Source organism: Tachyglossus aculeatus, chromosome 1 (genome assembly GCF_015852505.1).
Source record: "Tachyglossus aculeatus isolate mTacAcu1 chromosome 1, mTacAcu1.pri, whole genome shotgun sequence".
In the NCBI taxonomy this organism is placed as follows: domain Eukaryota; kingdom Metazoa; phylum Chordata; class Mammalia; order Monotremata; family Tachyglossidae; genus Tachyglossus; species Tachyglossus aculeatus.
This window is the reverse complement of record NC_052066.1, coordinates 94,692,121-94,709,705: the sequence shown is the minus strand read 5'-3', so window position 1 is coordinate 94,709,705 and position 17,585 is coordinate 94,692,121. Positions and strand designations below refer to the sequence as shown.

At 44.9% G+C, this 17,585-nt stretch overlaps 1 non-coding gene across 1 annotated transcript; it reads right to left on the bottom strand.

Annotated features, from left to right (window-relative positions):
- Nucleotides 1-15,772: 15,772 nt before the first annotated feature.
- LOC119933604 lies at nt 15,773-15,909 on the bottom strand. The gene has a single exon (XR_005452577.1). It is a non-coding gene; the product is annotated as a small nucleolar RNA SNORA7 (small nucleolar RNA).
- Between the last annotated feature and the right edge of the window lie 1,676 nt (nt 15,910-17,585).

The following is a 17,585-nucleotide window of genomic DNA, read 5'->3' as shown; positions in this document are numbered from 1 at the left end:
CGATAACTAGAAGGTGAGGTGGGGTCAAGAGAGGGTTTTTTTAGGATGGGAGAGACATGGGCATGTTTGAAGGCAGAGGGGAAGGAACCAGTGGAGAGTGAGCAGTTGAAGATGGAAGTTAAGGAGGGGAGAAGGGACGGAGCGAGAGATTTCATGAGATGAGAGGGAATGGGGTCAGAAGCACAGGTGGCCGGAGTAGCACCTGAGAGGAGGGAGGAGAGCTCCTCTGAAGATACTGCTGGGAAGGATGGGAGAGTAGCAGAGAGTGTTGAGAGCCAGGGGGTTGGTGAATGGGGGGGAGTGACTTTGGGGAGGTCGGACCTGATGGATTTAATTTTATTAATGAAGTAGGAGGCCAGATCATTGAGGGTGAGGGAAGGAGGAGGGGGAGGAACTGGGTGCCTGAGAAGGGAGTTGAATGTACGGAAGAGCTGACGGGGATGATGGGCATGGGTGTCAATAAGGGAGGAGAAATAGTTTTGTCTGGCAGAGGAGAGGGCTGAGTTAAGGCAGGGAAGGATAAACTTGAAGTGAATGAGGTTGGCATGGTGTTTAGACTTTCGCCAGCAGCGTTCGGCAGCTCGAGCATAAGAGAGAAGGAGGCGGACAGTGGTAGTGATCCAGGGCTGGGGGTTAGTTGTACGAGAGTGGTGAAGGGAAAGAGGAGCGAGTGAGTCTTGGGTAGAGAGGAGAGGGAGGCGAGGTGGGGTGTGAGGCGCTCAGAAAGAAGGATGGGGTCAAGACAGCGGAGATCTCTGTGAGGGAGTAATAAGGAAAAAGAGGAGGGGCTTTGTTAATTGGAGATTGATAACTATTTTAAATTAGTTGGGGCATAGGAGAAGAGACTATCTCCATTTGAGGATCTAAAGCTCGAGGATTGCTTGATTGACTGACTCTCCTGATTCCCAGCCGCATGCTTTTTCCACCAGGCCAAGCTGCCTCCCAAGTGAATGACTCCTTATGCTAATAAACATCGCTTCATAAGGGACAGTTATCGCTATCCAACCTTGGCTTCACAGACCCTGTCCTCTCCAGGTTCTCCTCTTATCTCTCCGGCCGTTCATTCTCAGTCACTTTTGCGGACTCCTCCTCCCCCTCCCATCCCCTTACTGTAGGGGTTCCTCAAGGGTCAGTTCTTGGTCCCCTTCTGTTCTCTATCTACACTCACTCCCTTGGTGAACTCATTCGCTCTCACGGCATCTCTACGCTGATGACACCCAAATCTACATCTCTGCCCCTGCTCTCTCTCCCTCCCTCCAGGCTCGTATCTCCTCCTGCCTTCAGGACATCTCCATCTGGATGTCTGCCCGCCATCTAAAACTCAACTTGTCCAAAACTGAACTCCTTATCTTCCCTCCCAAACCCTGCCCTCTCCCTCACTTTCCCGTCACTGTTGACGGCACTACCATCCTTCCCATCTCACAAACCCGCAACCTTGGGGTCATCCACGACTCTGCTCTCTCGTTCACCCCTCACATCCAGTCCATCACCAAAACCTGCCGGTCTCACCTCCGCAACATTGCCAAGATCCGCCCTTTCCTCTCCATCCAAACCGCTACCCTGCTTGTTCAATCTCTCATCCTATCCCGACTGGATTATTGCATCAGCCTCCTCTCTGATCTCCCATCCTCCTGTCTCTCCCCACTTCAATACATACTTCACGCCGCTGCCCGGATCATCTTTGTCCAGAAATGCTCCAGGAATGTTACTCTCCTCCTCAAAAATCTCCAGTGGCTACCAATCAACCTACACATCAGGCAAAAACTCCTCACCCTTGGCTTCAAGGCTCTCCATCACCTTGCCCCCTCCTACCTCACCTCCCTTCTCTCCTTCTACAGCCCAACCTTCACCCTCTGCTCCTCTGCCACTAATCTCCTCACTGTGCCTCATTCTCGCCTGTCCCGCTGTTGACCCCCGGCCCACGGCCTACCCCTGGCCCGGAATGCCCTCCCTCTGCACATCCGTCAAGCTAACTCTCTTCCTCCCTTCAAAGCCCTACTGAGAGCTCACCTCCTCCAGGAAGCCTTTCCAAACTGAGCCCCCTCCTTCCTCTCCCTGTCCTCCCCCTCCCCAACCCCCCCCGCCTTACCTCCTTCCCCTCCCCACAGCACCTGTATATATGTATATATGTTTGTACGTATTTATTACTCTATTTATTTATTTTATTTGTACATATCTATTGTATTTATTTTATTTTGTTAATATGTTTTGTTTTGTTGTCTGTCTCCCCCTTATAGACTGTGAACCCGCTGTTGGGTAGGGACCGTCTCTATATGTTGTCAACTTGTACTTCCCAAACACTTAGTACAGTGCTCTGCACACAGTAAGCGCTCAATAAATACAATTGAATGAATGAATGAATGAATGAATGAGGACCAGGGAGTGAGGTTTTCCCTGCAGAATTGCCTGGATAGTGAGGAGTGATCAGAACCGTAACTGGTGCTTCCGTGAACTGGGGAAAATTCCAGGACCATTACAAGGAAGTAAGAGATCCCAAGGGATAAGAGGATATCAATCCTTCGAGGGAAAAGTTCTTACTTTTAAGGACAGGAGTTTTGAAGTGTGACTTCAGTGTTTTTTGTTGCTTAACTGTGACTACTGTTTTTGGTAATTCATATATTAAGTATGGTATTTGTTGAGCATTTTCTATGTGCCAGTCACTGAAACCCAAAGGGTAATTTGGGTCCCATTTATAATAATAATAATGATGGTATTTGTTAAATGCTTATTATGTTTCAAGCACTGTTCTAAGTGCTGGGGTTGCTTTAAGCTAATCGGGTTGGACTCAGTCCCTGTCCCACATTATGTTCAGAGTCTTAAAACCCATTTTCCTCCTGTGGACCACCCCCTTCTTCTCAACACGCTATCTGACCTTGGCTTCACAGACTCCGTCCTCTCCTGGTTCTCCTCTTACCTCTCCGGTCATTCTTTCTCAGTCTCTTTTGCAGGCTCCTCCTCCCCCTCCCATTCTCTCACTGTGGGGGTTCCCCAAGGTTCAGTGCTTGGTCCCCTTCTGTTCTCGATCTACACGCACTCCCTTGGTGACCTCATTCGCTCCCACGGCTTCAACTATCATCTCTACGCTGATGACACCCAGATCTACATCTCTGCCCCTGCTCTCTCCCCCTCTCTCCAGGCTCGCATCTCCTCCTGCCTTCAGGACATCTCCATTTGGATGTCTGCCCGCCACCTAAAGCTCAACATGTCGAAGACTGAACTCCTTGTCTTCCCTCCCAAACCTTGCCCTCTCCCTGACTTTCCCATCTCTGTTGACGGCACTACCATCCTTCCCGTCTCACAAGCCCGCAACCTTGGTGTCATCCTCGACTCCGCTCTCTCATTCACCCCTCACATCCTAGCCGTGACCAAAACCTGCCAGTCTCAGCTCCACAACATTGCCAAGATCCGCCCTTTCCTCTCCATCCCAACCGCTACCCTGCTCATTCAAGCTCTGATCCTATCCCGTCTGGACTACTGCATCAGCCTTCTCTCTGATCTCCCATCCTCGTGTCTCTCTCCACTCCAATCCATACTTCATGCTGCTGCCCGGATTATCTTTGTCCAGAAACGCTCTGGGCATATCACTCCCCTCCTCAAAAATCGCCAGTGGCTACCAATCAATCTGCGCATCAGGCAGAAACTCCTCACCCTGGGCTTCAAGGCTCTCCATCACCTCGCCCCCTCCTACCTCACCTCCCTTCTCTCTTTCTACAGCCCAGTCTGCACCCTCCGCTCCTCCACTGCTGATCTCCTCACCGTACCTCGCTCTCACCTGTCCCACCATCGACCCCCGGCCCACATCATCCCTCGGGCCTGCAATGCCCTCCCTCTGCCCATCCACCAAGCTAGCTTTCTTCCTCCCTTCAAGGCCCTGCTGAGAGCTCACCTCCTCCAGGAGGCCTTCCCAGACTGAGCCCCTTCCTTCCTCTCCCCCTCGTCCCCCTCTCCATCCCCCCCATCTTACCTCCTTCCCTTCCCCACAGCACCTGTATATATGTATATATGTTTGTACATATTTTTTTTACTCTATTTATTTATTTATTTATTTGTACATATCTATTCTATTTATTTTATTTTGTTAGTATGTTTGGTTTTGTTCTCTGTCTCCCCCTTTTAGACTGTGAGCCCACTGTTGGGTAGGGACTGTCTCTATATGTTGCCAATTTGTACTTCCCAAGCGCTTAGTACACTGCTCTGCACATAGTAAGCGCTCAATAAATACGATTGATGATGATGATGATGATTTTCCATATGAAGTAACTGGGGCACAGAGAAGTGAAGTGACTTGCCCAAGGTCACACAGTAGATAAGTGGCAGGGCCAGAATTAAAACCCAGTCCTTCTGACTATCAGGCTCATGCTCAATCCACTAGGGTATGCTGCTTCTCAGGGCTCAGGGGTGAAGAAGGAGGAAAGGTGCTTTTTTATAGGTCTGTAGTAGCTTTTGCTGTAGTTCAACAGCTTCACGTAGTGACCTGTTGGAATTTTGAGGTAACGTTTTACAAAGGTTAAAGAACACTAACCCCTAGAGGCCTGGGTCAGCAGTGTGTGTGTGTGTGTGTGTGTGTGTGTGTGTGTGTGTGTGTGTGTGTACTGTTTGTGTCCATCAGGAGACACACTGATAGAATAGGACACATCAGCAAGGGAGGGGAAAATGATCTCCAACTCCCAGAAAACAGTCCTCTTGAAGCGGGACTGGCCAAGGGGACCCACAGTTGATGAGACTTCCAGCCCATTTGTTGGGTAGGGACCATCTCTATATGTTGCCGACTTGTACTTCCCAAGTGCTTAGTACAGTGCTCTGCACACAGTAAGTGCTCAATAAATACGATTGAATGAATGAATGAATGAATGAGAAGCAGTGTTGCTCAGTGGAAAGAGCCCGGGCTTAGGAGTCAGAGGTTGTGGGTTCTAATCCTGGCTCCACCACTTGTCAGCTGTGTGACTTTGGGCAAGTCACTTAACTTCTCTGTGCCTCAGTTACCTCATCTGTAAAATGGGGATTGAGACTGTGAGCCCCAAGTGGGACAACCTGATTACCCTGTATCTACCCCAGCACTTAGAACAGTGCTCAGTACATAGTAAGCGCTTAACAAATACCAACATTATTATTATTATTCCCCACACCCCTGGGGTGCAAATCTGAAAGTCATGGGTTGGGGATGGCAACTAAAAGGGGTGATTTTTACCTTGGAAGGAAAAGAGCTGAAGGCTTTAGAACCCTGGGTTCTGGGCCTCAGAGCCCTCAGTCAATTGGCTTCTGGGTTATTTGGACTTAGAAGATAATAATAATAATGATTATAGTGCTTACTAAATGCTTACTATGTGCCAAGCACTGTTCTAAGCACTGGGGTAGATACAAGTTAATCAGGGTGGACACAGTCCCTATATCCCACATGGGGTTCACACTGTTAATCCCCATTTTACAGATGAGGTAACTGAGGCCCAGAGAGGTGAAATGATTTGCCCAGGGTCACAAAACAGACAAGTGGTGGAACTAGGATTAGAACCCATGACCTTCTGACTCCCAGGCCCATGCTCTATCCACTAAGCCAGGTTGCTTCCATTTGGACTTAGAAGAGGGCTAAAAAAAACCCTCAAAACCACCACAATGACCTAATGGATGGGGTTTGGGAGTGACAGGCTAGCAGGTTTTGAAGAGCTAATGGGTCAAAAAGGCTGATTTTAAATGTTTTCAACTCTGTATTCCTTTCAATACTCTCGGGTCTGGTCAGAAACCTGAATGTATAAGGCTGGGAGTCCCCCACAAAAAGTTGGAATGTGCAAAACCAATCAATCAGTCAGAAACAAAACATTTAAGCTCGTTGTGAGCAGGAAATGTGTCAAATATTGTTGTGTTGTACCCTCCCACATGCTTAGTACAGTAAACCCTGAACACAGTGAGCTCTCAATAAATATAATTGATTAATTTATTGATTGATTTATTACCTGCTGTTAAGGAGAATAAAGTCCATCAGAGACCAGCCAACGTAAATCGATTACATATAGTGGAAGCAGAAGCAGGAGGAAGAAAAAGGAATGGAAGAATATTGAATTTAAAATTGGATTTACATTTATACAGAAGTGTTGAGAGTAGGCTTTCCCAAGTGTTTAGTACAGTGCTTTGGATACAGTAAACACTCGAATACCATTGATTGGTAAATGCTTAAGTTGGCTGATTTAAGGATGTTAGTGGGTGTGTTGGGGATTAATCAAGGAAGGCTTCCAGTGGCGGGATGGGATTTTAGGAGGGCTTCGAAAGTTGGAAGAGCTCAGCCTGGTCGATTATGTGATACATCAGCAAGGGGTTGGAGTCAGGAAAGTCAAGAGAGAAATATAGTATGAAGGTGAGCTTGGGAGGAGTGAAGAGTGACAACTAGTATAATTGGTGAAGAGTAAGTAAGTAAGGTAGAGAGACTTGAAGCTAATTGTTGGGATTTTTGCTAAATCCAGAAGGAGATGGGCAGTCACTGGAATGGTTGAAGGAGTGGAGAGACATATGTCAACGGAAGCTTCAGGAAGTGCATAATACAAACTGAGTGGGAAAGAGACCTAAGGTTGGGAAGCAATGAGGTTAGCACAGCCATCTAATCATGATATGATGGGAGTTTGACCCAAGCTATTTGAGTAGAGAAGAAGGGGACGATTAAGGAAACATCATGAAGGAAGAATCTTCTGAGAAGCAGTGTGGCTCAGTGGAAAGAGCACGGGCTATGGAGTCAGAGGTCATGGGCTCAAATCCCAGCTCTGCCAATTGTCAGCTGTGTGACTTTGGGCTAGTCACTTAACTTCTCTGCCTGTTACCTCATCTGTAAAATGGGGATGAAGACTGTGAGCCCCCTGTGGGACAACCCGATCACCTTGTAACCTCCCCAGCGCTTAGAACAGTGCTTTGCACATAGTAAGCACTTAATAAATGCCATTAAAAATATCAGAATTTAGTAGATAATTGAATGTGGGATATGAAAGAGAGACTGCAGGCTTCTGCAACAGGGGAGGCTGGAGGTGCTGTCAACAGGAACGGGAAAGTTAGGAGAAGGAGTGAATTCAGTTTTAAATGGGTTGAGTTTGACATACCAGAGGGAAGTCATAAGATATCCAGGTGGAGAGAGCCTGGAGGTAAAAGGAAATAAATAATAATAATGGTACATCTTCAGTGCTTGCTATGTGTCAAATACTGTTCTAAGTGCTGGAGTAGATACAAGTTAGGTTAGACGCAGTCCCTGTCCCACATGGGGCTCACACTCTTAATCCCCATTTTACAGATGAGGTAACTGAGGCCCAAAGTTATGTGATTTGCCAAAGGTCACGTAGTAGACGTGTGGCAAGGATTAGAACCCAGGTCCTTCTGATTCCCAGGCCCATGCTTTATCCACTAAGCCATGCTGCTTCTCTAGCTGTAGATGGGTCAGTGCTAGTGAGGTAGACTTGGAGTCGTGCACATAGAATAGGTAGCTGAAGCTGTAAGAGCAGATGAGCTCCCCATTCAACTGAGTGCAAAGTGAAGAGTTGGGGTCTCAGAAAGGAGGCTTGTGGGGATGTGGAAGAAGAGCCAATGACTGTGCTTGAGGAAGAGCGGTAAGAGACTGTGAGCCCATTGTTGGTTAGGGATTGTCTCTGTTGCTGAATTTTACTTTCCAAGTGCTTAGTGCAGTGCTGTGCAAACAATAAGTGCTCAATCAATATGATTGAATGAGTGAATGATGAGAAGTAGAAGAAGCAAGTGAGCATTGTATTGGCAAAACCAAAGTCTTGTGACATTCCAAGGGCAAAGGATGAAAATAATTGTGGTTTAAACAATTGTGGTTTAAAGTACTATGTGCCAAACAGTGTATTAAACACTGGAGCAGATACAAGATAATCAGACTTGGACATAGTCCCTCTCTCACATGGAGCTCATAGTCTAAGGGAGAGGGAGAACAGGTATTTAATACCCATTTTCAAATGAAGAAATGGAAGCTAGATGACTTGAGAAGTAGCCTAGCGTAGCGTTTAAAGCCCCAGCCTGGGAGTCAGAAGAACCTGGGTTCTAATCCCTACTCCGCCACATATCTGTTGTGTGATTTCAGTCAAGTCACTTAACTTCCCTGTGCCTCCATTACCTCATCTGTAAAATAGGGATTAAGACTGTGAGCCCCATGAGGGACAGGGACTGTGTCCAACCAAATTACCTTGTATCTACCCCGGCGATTAGAACAGTGAATGGCACAGAGGGAGGCTTAACAAGTACCATTTAAAAAAAAATTGCCCATGGTCACACAGCAGTTGAGTGGCAGAGCCAGGATTGGAATTAAAGTCTCCTGACTCCTAGGCCCATGCTCTTTCCACTGGGCTGCACTGCTTTTGTAAAAGAGTGGTTAACAGTGTGGAAGACAGCTGGGTGTTCAAGAAGGATTAGGATAGAGTAAAACTCCTTGCATGTGAAGACGAGGAGGTCATTTGTGACTTTGGAGATTATATTCTCAGAGGAATGAAGGAGAAAACCTGGCTCAATGGGTCTAGAATAGAGTTGGTGGAGACAGCGGGTAAGTAGAAACTGTTATAGGAATCTGGACAGGACTAGGATCAACAAGCTGGGATGTAGCTGGAGGGAGATATGTAGAAACTTGATAATGTTGCCTTCTGTGTTACCTTGGGCAAGTCACTTAACTTCTCTTTGCTTCAGCTTCCTCTTCTATAAAATAAGGATCCAATACCTGTTCCCCCTCCTGTTTAGACTGTAAGCCCCATGTGGGGTAGGGCTTTGTGCCTGACCTGACAATATTGTACTTATCCCAGTGCTTAGTACAGTGCTTGGCAGAATCAGTGCTTAACAAATACCACTATCATTACTATGTTTGGAGGTAAAGGGAAGGACCCATAAGAGTAAGAGTTTGAAAGTGGCAGTATAGGAGTCAGCCACTCAGTCATTTGTATATATTGAGCACTTACAGCGTGCAGAGCATTGTACTAAGCACTTTGGAGTGTACACTTATAACAATAAACAGACACATTCCTGGCCCACAGTGAGCTTACAGTTCAGAGAACTGTAAGAGGGAGAAGGGGAGAGTGGAGGAGGTATTTTTAAGAAGTGAAGGGGACAAGTAGAAGGGTTAGCTATTGAAAGTAGGTGGAAAGCAGGAGTAAGATGCGGAAGGGATAGTAAAGTGCTGAGGAGAGGATGGAGGGATTCTGGGAAGTATTCATTTGATGTTTTCTATTTTACTAACGAAGTAGTGGAAAAACTCATCAGGAATTAAGAACAGAGATGGTGAGGACACCACCTTGGAAGGGAGTTAAAGATTAGATTTCTTTTCATTCATTCATTCAGTGGTATTTATTGAGTGCTTACTGTGTGCAGAACACTGTACTAAGCGCTTGGGAAAGTACAATACAACAATAAACAGTGACATTCCCGGCCCTCTACTATCTTACAGTCTAGAGGGAGGTTGTATTTTTGCAGAAGCCCTTGTTAAAGAAGGCTTGTGGTTTGCTATGTGTACCGTGCCCAGTGTCCCATGCATGTGCACATTTCTTCTAACACCACATTGTGCTGCAACCGAGAAAGGTGTGCTTTTCTGGAAAAATGTTCCCTAACTTGCATTCTAGCTAAAGCACGTTGTGGAAACACATTTTCCGACCGACCTGAATATAGTTGGCAGGGGCTGTGGGCGAGGGAGTTGATGAAGTAGGAAGAGAAGTGTTGCCAAGAAGAAGCGCGGGTTGAATTATAGCAGGGCAGAATGAGTCTGAAGTGGCAGAAGTGGGTCTGGTGCCTAGATTTTCACTAGGAGTGCTCAGCTGCATAAGTGCAGGAGCAGAGGGAGTAGTCTGTGGGAGGAATCCAGGGCTGGGGGTTGGTGGTGTAAGAGCAACCCAGGGACAAGAGGAAATAGTTTTTTTTCAAAATTGGAGAAAACCATAATTAAAGTGTTCTTAAATACTCTTCCCCACTCTTCCTCCACCCAGATGATTTTATTATTATGGCATTTGCTAGGCACTTACTCCATGTGCAGCACTGTTGGCATAGTGGATAAAGCACAGACCTGGGAGTCAGAAGTCATGGGTTCTAATTCAGGCTCTGTCATTTGTCTGCTGGATCATCTTGGGCAATTCACTTCACTTCTCTGGTCCTCAGTTACCTCATCTGGGGATTGAGAATGTGAGCTCCACTTGAGACAATTTGCTTGTATCCACCCCAGCGCTTAGTACAGTGCCTGCCACATAGAAAGTGTTTAACAAATACCATAATTACTATTATTATTATTAACCAAATACTGGGAAGGAATTTTTTTTCTGACACACCAAGCACCCCTACAGGTTCACATATTTGACATTTATTGACAATTTATAAGGCTTGCTTAAAGTTTAAGTTTACCGGGATATGTTATTTCCTGGTTGTGTCTCTGCATTAATTCTTTAAGATAATTGCAGCAATACAATACAACATCACTTCAGTGAATGAAATTATACCTCCAGTCATGAAAGACTTCACACAGCTGGAAGCACTGTAGAGATGGGAGGGGACAGTTTCAAAGACAACGGGCTGTCATCTTCCCTAGGTTTTTATCTCTTCCTAGCCACCAGCAGGGGTGGCTTCTCCCTGCCATGTCTGATAAGAAGGGGCATACATGCATATGTTAGTAATGAAAGTTGCCCTTGTCAGACAGCATCATATCACTGGCAGATTCAAGAATTCAATCATCTTGTCCCCTCCTACCTCACCTCCTTACTCTTCTACTACAACCCAGCCCACAAACTGGCTCCTCTAGTGCTAACCTTCTTATTGTACCTCCACCTTGTCTCTCTCACCCGCCACCCACGTCTAGCCCACATCCTGCCTCTTCCTTGGAACACCCTCCTTCCTCATATCTGACAGCCAAGTACTATCCCTTGCTTCTAAGCCTTATTAAAGACACATCTCCTCCAAAAGGCCTTTTGTGATTTAGCCCCTGCTTTCCTCTTCTCCTATTCCCTTCTACATCACCCTGACTTTCTCCCTTTATTCATCCACACTCCCAGGCCCACAGAGCTTATGTACTTATCCGTAATTTATTTCTATTAATGTCTGTCTCCCACTCTAGAGTGGAGGCTCACTGTGGACAGTCTCCCAAGCACTTAATTCAATGCTCTGCACACAACAAGCGCTCAATAAATGACATTGACTGCCTGAAACAAATCAAGTCCCAATCACAGGAACCAATCAGAGGACATGGCTCATTAGCCCGGTGTAAATCAATCCCTTCAGGTGGGTGGAAGACTGTCTGATAGGGGAGTCCAGGTACATCCTTAGTGCAATCAAATTGCACCTTAGGCAATTAGCACCTCAGACTAAACTACTACTAATAATAATTATGGTATTTGTTAAGAGCTCACTATGTGCTGAGCACTGTTCTAAGCACTGGGGTAGATACAAGGTAATCAGCTTGTCCAAAGTGGGGCTCACAGTCTTAGTCCCCATTTTACAGATGAGGTAACTGAGGCCAAGAGAAGTTAAGTGAATGCCTTTGCCTCCATGGCTGGAAATCTGAGGGGGCCGTTTTTAGGATTCCTGTGAAGTAAGTGCCTATGGCAAGTTTTTTTTTTTCTAGTGGAGAATCTTGACTCTGCTAGTGGAGGGTAAACCTCAGCTCTGCTACAGAAGCAACATTTGCAGAGATAGTTGTGTTCCAGCAAGGAGGCTTCTGGGATCTCGTTCCATTAGTCCCAAAAGGAGATCAGATATCAGTGGGTCGGCCCAGCTGACTGAGAACATTTTCAGAATTCGTTATTCCCCAAAACTATTCTTGAGTCTGTGGTCATGGTAGGGCCAGAGAGGCTGGAAGCTGGGTGAAAGGGGCAGTAATAATAATAATTTATTATTATTATTTTTATAATAATATTATAAAAATATTTATTTTATTTTGTTAATATGTTTTGTTTTGTTGTCTGTCTCCCCCTTCTAGACTGTGAGCTCACTGTTGGGTAGGGGCCATCTCTATATGTTGTCAACTTGTACTTCCCAAGTGCTTAGTACAGTGCTCTGCACACAGTAAGCGCTCAATCAATACGATTGAATGAATGAATGATGAATAATTGCGGTATTTGTTAAGCGCTTACTATGTGCCAGCCACTGTACTAAGCACTGGGGGGATACAGCAAATCAGGTTGAACACAGTCCCTGTCCCACGTGGGGCCCACAGCCTAAATCCCCATTTTACAAATGAGGTAACTGAGGCCCAGAGAATTGAAGTAACTTGCCAAAGATCACACAGCGGACAAGTGGTAGAGCCGGGATTAGAACCCATGTCCTTCTGACTCCCAGGCCCATGGCCATGTTGTTTCAGTGTAGAGTCCCTCACATTTCCAGGCAGAATCTATCAGTCTTCCTGACCTCTGGGCCAATCAGGAGTCCCTCATGAGCGCACAGTCTCATACCCAGAAATCCATGTTTTCCAGAGCTCAAACGAACATGTTTAAGACTACCTTGAAATGTTCTCAGATGTAGATGACCAATTTTTCTGTTCCGCAATCCCCGCTTTTTGGGGGTGAAAAGGATGCAGGAAGCTGGGATCAGTTTGATCTGAATCTCCACAATACCACGAGGTGCAAAGGCTTCTTAGAGGCTAAGCAGTCATCTTCCTTCTGCTTGACACTGCAGAAGTGAACTCTGTATCACTGGCCAACACATTGGGAAGACCATGGCTGTTTCTTACTAAGGACCATTGCCTGGAGTGGTGAGGAGTATGAGGCTTCCCCCTTCAAGTACTGTTTTAGTTACTTATTTTAACATTCTTAATTTTTGATTGCTTAATCTCTTTTCTTATTGCTTTTGGTAATTTATTATTGTTATTATTATTTGCTCTAGGCATCTGTCATTCCCCACTTAGATTATGAACCCTTTTTGGGGCAAGGACCAGGCCTTCATTGTTTGTATTGTATCTTCCCAGGGCTTAGAGCAGTACTTGGCACATAGTAAACTGTTAATAAATTGCAAAGTAAAGACAATAATAATAACTGTTTGAATCACTAAAAAATATTGAGGTTTGAAGAAAATAAACAAAGGCTTTGCTTGATGCCAACAGATCTGATTATCTTACTGGGGAAGCAGCATGGCTCAGTGGAAAGAGTACTGGCTTTGGAGTTAGAGGTCAGGGGTTCAAATCCCAGTTCCACCAATTGTCAGCTGTGTGGCTTTGGGCAAGTCACTTAACTTCTCTGTGCCTCAGTTCCCTCATCTGTAAAATGGGGATTAAGACTGTGAGCCCCCCGTGGGACGACCTGATCACCTTGTAACCTCCCCAGCACTTAGAACAGTGCTTTGCACATAGTAAGCGCTTAACAAATACCATTCTTCTTCTTCTTCTTCTTCTTCTTCTTCTGCTTCTTCTTCTTCTTCTTCTTATTATTATTATTATCTCCTCAGTAAGGAAGCCTGAACTCTAGTCAGGTACTTTTCAGCTGAAAAACAAAAATTAAAAATATTGTGCCTACACACGCATGCACACGCGCGCACACACACACACACACACACACACAGGCACACACACTCCAAATAATTGAAACCCCCAAAACCCATCCACCTGAAAAGTTCACATCATTTAGGCTGAAGTGCATGTTCAGGGTTGAATTCCTGAATTATTTGAATAAATTAAAGCAAAACACTCTTACTTTAATTTAGAGAAAAAAATCCAAATTGCTGGATTTATTTGCCTACCAAAAATGAAATAAGAAAACTCAGTGCTTGGTTTTAGGAAATGACCTCCTTTCATGAAACATCAGAGTAGGAACAAGAAAAAAATCTCCTTTTCAAGTAATGAGAATCGGATGAGAGAACAGAATATCAGGCATGTGAATCAGCGGAGCAGTAAATCAATATTAGTTTTCATCAGATACTTAGCGACTTGAAGATAAATCTAGATTGTAATTTGTCTTATTTTTATATCTACATACCTGATACAGCATTAATAACTTATTTGCCTTATTGAGATCATTTTGATTTAATGTGTGCATTGTGGTATTTGTTATTGAGTTTGATCTCCATCCTGTTGCCCGTGAAGGCTATTTTCTGACCTAGCTAATTAAAATACTAAACAATTCCATTTTTACTCAGAATCACTGGGATGTGGTGTACCATTCTCAAGCAATCATGCTAGTCAAGGGGGTGCAACTTATTTTCAGATTGCCATACTAAATCGGGTATGCTGTACTTTCCAGGCACATACCATTTTGGTGAGCAAATGTAATGTCTTAAACACAGTTAATTTGCTCTTCTAAGAGTGTGGAGACTCTTTGTCTCTTTTTCTGCCATTGATCAAGTCTGACTGCAATGACTTGATCAGGAAACTAAACCCTCACCAGCCTCACTCTTCACATCTTTGAAATACCCTAACCCTCAATTAGAGGGTTGTAAGCTTCTTGTAAGGGTAAGGTTGTACCGTTGTAAGCTTGTCTCGACTGAAAAGCTCATTATGGGGAGGGAACATAGCTACTAATTCTGTTCTATTGTACTATCCTGAGTGCTTAGTACAGTGCTCTGCATATATTAAGTGCTCAATAACTGAATGACTGATCACCGGAGTGATACTATCAGGAGAGTACAATATGGGGTTTGAATTTTTTTGGATTCCTTAGGCAGACTCGTTTAGAGTCTACTGGGAAATGTTTTCTTTCTGTCTGACTCTGATGAGTGCAACTCTCTTTAATGAGTATTAATCCCATTCTCAAACTTTAGGCAACATGGCCAGTCCTTAAACAGAGTATCTCATCAATAATTAAAAGGTATTATCAGGCATTATTCTCTTTGTTTAATTCTTAAAAAGTCTGACAGAACTAAGTCAAAAAAGGTGGCCCACGTATTTCAGGTTGTTACATTTCTGGCATATAGGATTTTTTAAGAAAAACTTTAGCAAAACTCCTGGAAAGATTTTTAATTCTAAAAAGATAGAAGAGGTCAAGGGATGAGAAAAAGGGAACCCTCAGCAAACCTAAATCAATGTAGATGCTTAAAGTTTAATGGCAGAAGCTATTATGGAAGATATGAATCTTAATACAAGTAGGGCAATTCCGCAAAGCTGGGCAATATGAGAAAAGTTTGGAAGCCTCATTATTGAGTTCCATTCTAATAGAGCTGACGTTGGTTGAAACCATATATGCCAATGTGTGCTATATTCCACTGTACATTCTGGCCAGTTGGAGAAGATTGATTTGAACTGTCATTGAATTCTTGGGCTCTTTGGAGGAGTGTAAATAAGGAAATGGGAGTTTTCCAGGAAGCTGTGCCATTAAACACGGAACATGACTCAAATCCAGGTAACTTTTATTGGATTTGGGGGTCAGAGGAAACAGATCTTGTCACATCTTATGCTGTCAAGAGCTTATGCTCTCCCAGAATGCCCCCCACTCCATCTGCTATTGTTCTGGAGGTGAATCCATAGAGTTTTCTTGGTAAAAATACAGAAGTGGTTTACCACTTCCTTCTTCCGTGCAAAGTGGGTAAGGCATGGGCCTGAGAGTCAGAAGGTCATGGGTTCTAATTTCAATTCTTCCACTTATCTGCTGTGGGACCTTGGACAAGTGACTTTACTTCTCTGTCCTTCAGTTACCTCATCTGTAAAGTGGGGATTGAGACTGTGAGCCTGACGTGAGACAGGAATTTGGTCCAACCTGATTTTGCTGTATCCACCCCAATGCTTAGTACAGTGCCTCACACATAGTAAGTGCTTAACAAATATCATTATTATCATTATTATTGAATTTTAGTCTCCACCCTGGCTCTCTCCTTTGCTGCTGCTGCCCAGCAAGGGTGAATTTTGACTTGTAGCAGATTGCCTTCCACTCACTAGCCACTGGCCAAGCAAGGAATGGAATAGGTAGGCCTCTGCTTGACTCCCCTTCTTGTAGCCAAGACTGGTAGAGTACTGGAAACTCTCCAGGTGTGACCTGAGAGAGGGGAGAAGCCGATAGATAAATATAAACCTGTAAAGGACACTAGTGTGGCATAAGAGCTTACTGTGTTCTTGCTGAGGGAAGGGCAGAATATATTTTCACTCTTTCAATTTTAGAAAATTTTCATCAGCAACAGTATTAATTGAGCACCAACTATATGTAGAGCAGTCAGTCATTCAGTCAATCATATTTATTGAGCACTTACTGTGTACCGAGCACTGTACTAAGCACTTGGGAGAGTATAATACAATATTGAACAGGCACATTCCCTGCACACAATGAGCGTTCAGTCCAGAGGGGGCCACTGTACTAGATCTTTGGATACATATAAAACATCCAAGATGTAATCCCTAATCTTTGGGAGTTCACAATGTAAGGGGAAGACAAGCAGACAAAAGTGGACTAACATAGTAAAATGAAATTAGAAAAGATATGCATATTAATAATAACCAAATGGATCAATAAAACCAGTGGATAGATATTTTAAAATAAACATATTTGGGTGGAGGAGGACTGGGGTGGCTGAAGGGAAGGCATGCTTGGGATGTAGTAGGAAATTAATCAGAGAAAGCCATCCAAAAGAAGATTTTTAACTGGGGGCTTTGAAGGAGAAGGAGGGGTGGGATGTGGTTTGTAAAGCTATTGGGGGAGAGTGTTCTAGGCAGGGGAAGGGTGTGAGCAATGGTGTGAGATCAGAAGAGTTAACAGTAAAGTACAGGTAGGAAGTTTGCTTGCAAGGAGCAGAGGGTGAAGTAGGAGCAGAATGATAAGGGGATTGACTCATTGCATGCAACATAGCCTATCTAACCCGAAACTCTGCACCTCACTCTGTTCTGACTGCCTATGCCTTTTACTCTTGCTGATTTGGTATGCAGGCTGTTAGAGAAAGTTTCTGCTGAATGCTAGGCCTCAGTGCATATCATTTTGGCCCAAATCCAGGTAGCCTCCAGGCCACCTAGGACCAGTTCTCCTTCCCTATTAGGCTGTGAGCACCGAAAGGGCAAGGACTGTGTCAAATCTTATAGCAATAATAATTATGGCATTTGTTAAGCACTATGTGCCAAGCACTGTTCTAAGCACTGAGGTACATAAAAGTTAATTAATTCATTGATTCATTCATTTGTATTCGTTGAGCATTTAATATGTGTAGATCACTGCCTCACAAGCCCGCAACCTTGGTGTCATCCTCGACTCCGCTCTCTCATTCACCCCTCACATCCAAGCCGTCACCAAAACCTGCCGGTCTCAGCTCCGCAACATTGCCAAGATCCGCCCTTTCCTCTCCATCCAAACCGCTACCCTGCTAATTCAAGCTCTCATCCTATCCCGTCTGGACTACTGCACTAGCCTTCTCTCTGATCTCCCATCCTCGTGTCTCTCTCCACTTCAATCCATACTTCATGCTGCTGCCCAGATTATCTTTGTCCAGAAACGCTCTGGACATATTACTCCCCTCCTCAAAAACCTCCAATGGCTACCGATCAATCTGCGCATCAAGCAGAAACTCCTCACCCTGGGCTTCAAGGCTCTCCATCACCTCGCCCCCTCCTACCTCACCTCCCTTCTCTCCTTCTACTGCCCAGCCCGCACCCTCCGCTCCTCCACCACTAATCTCCTCACTGTACCTCGCTCTCGCCTGTCCCGCCATCAACCCCCGGCCCACGTCATCCCCCGGGCCTG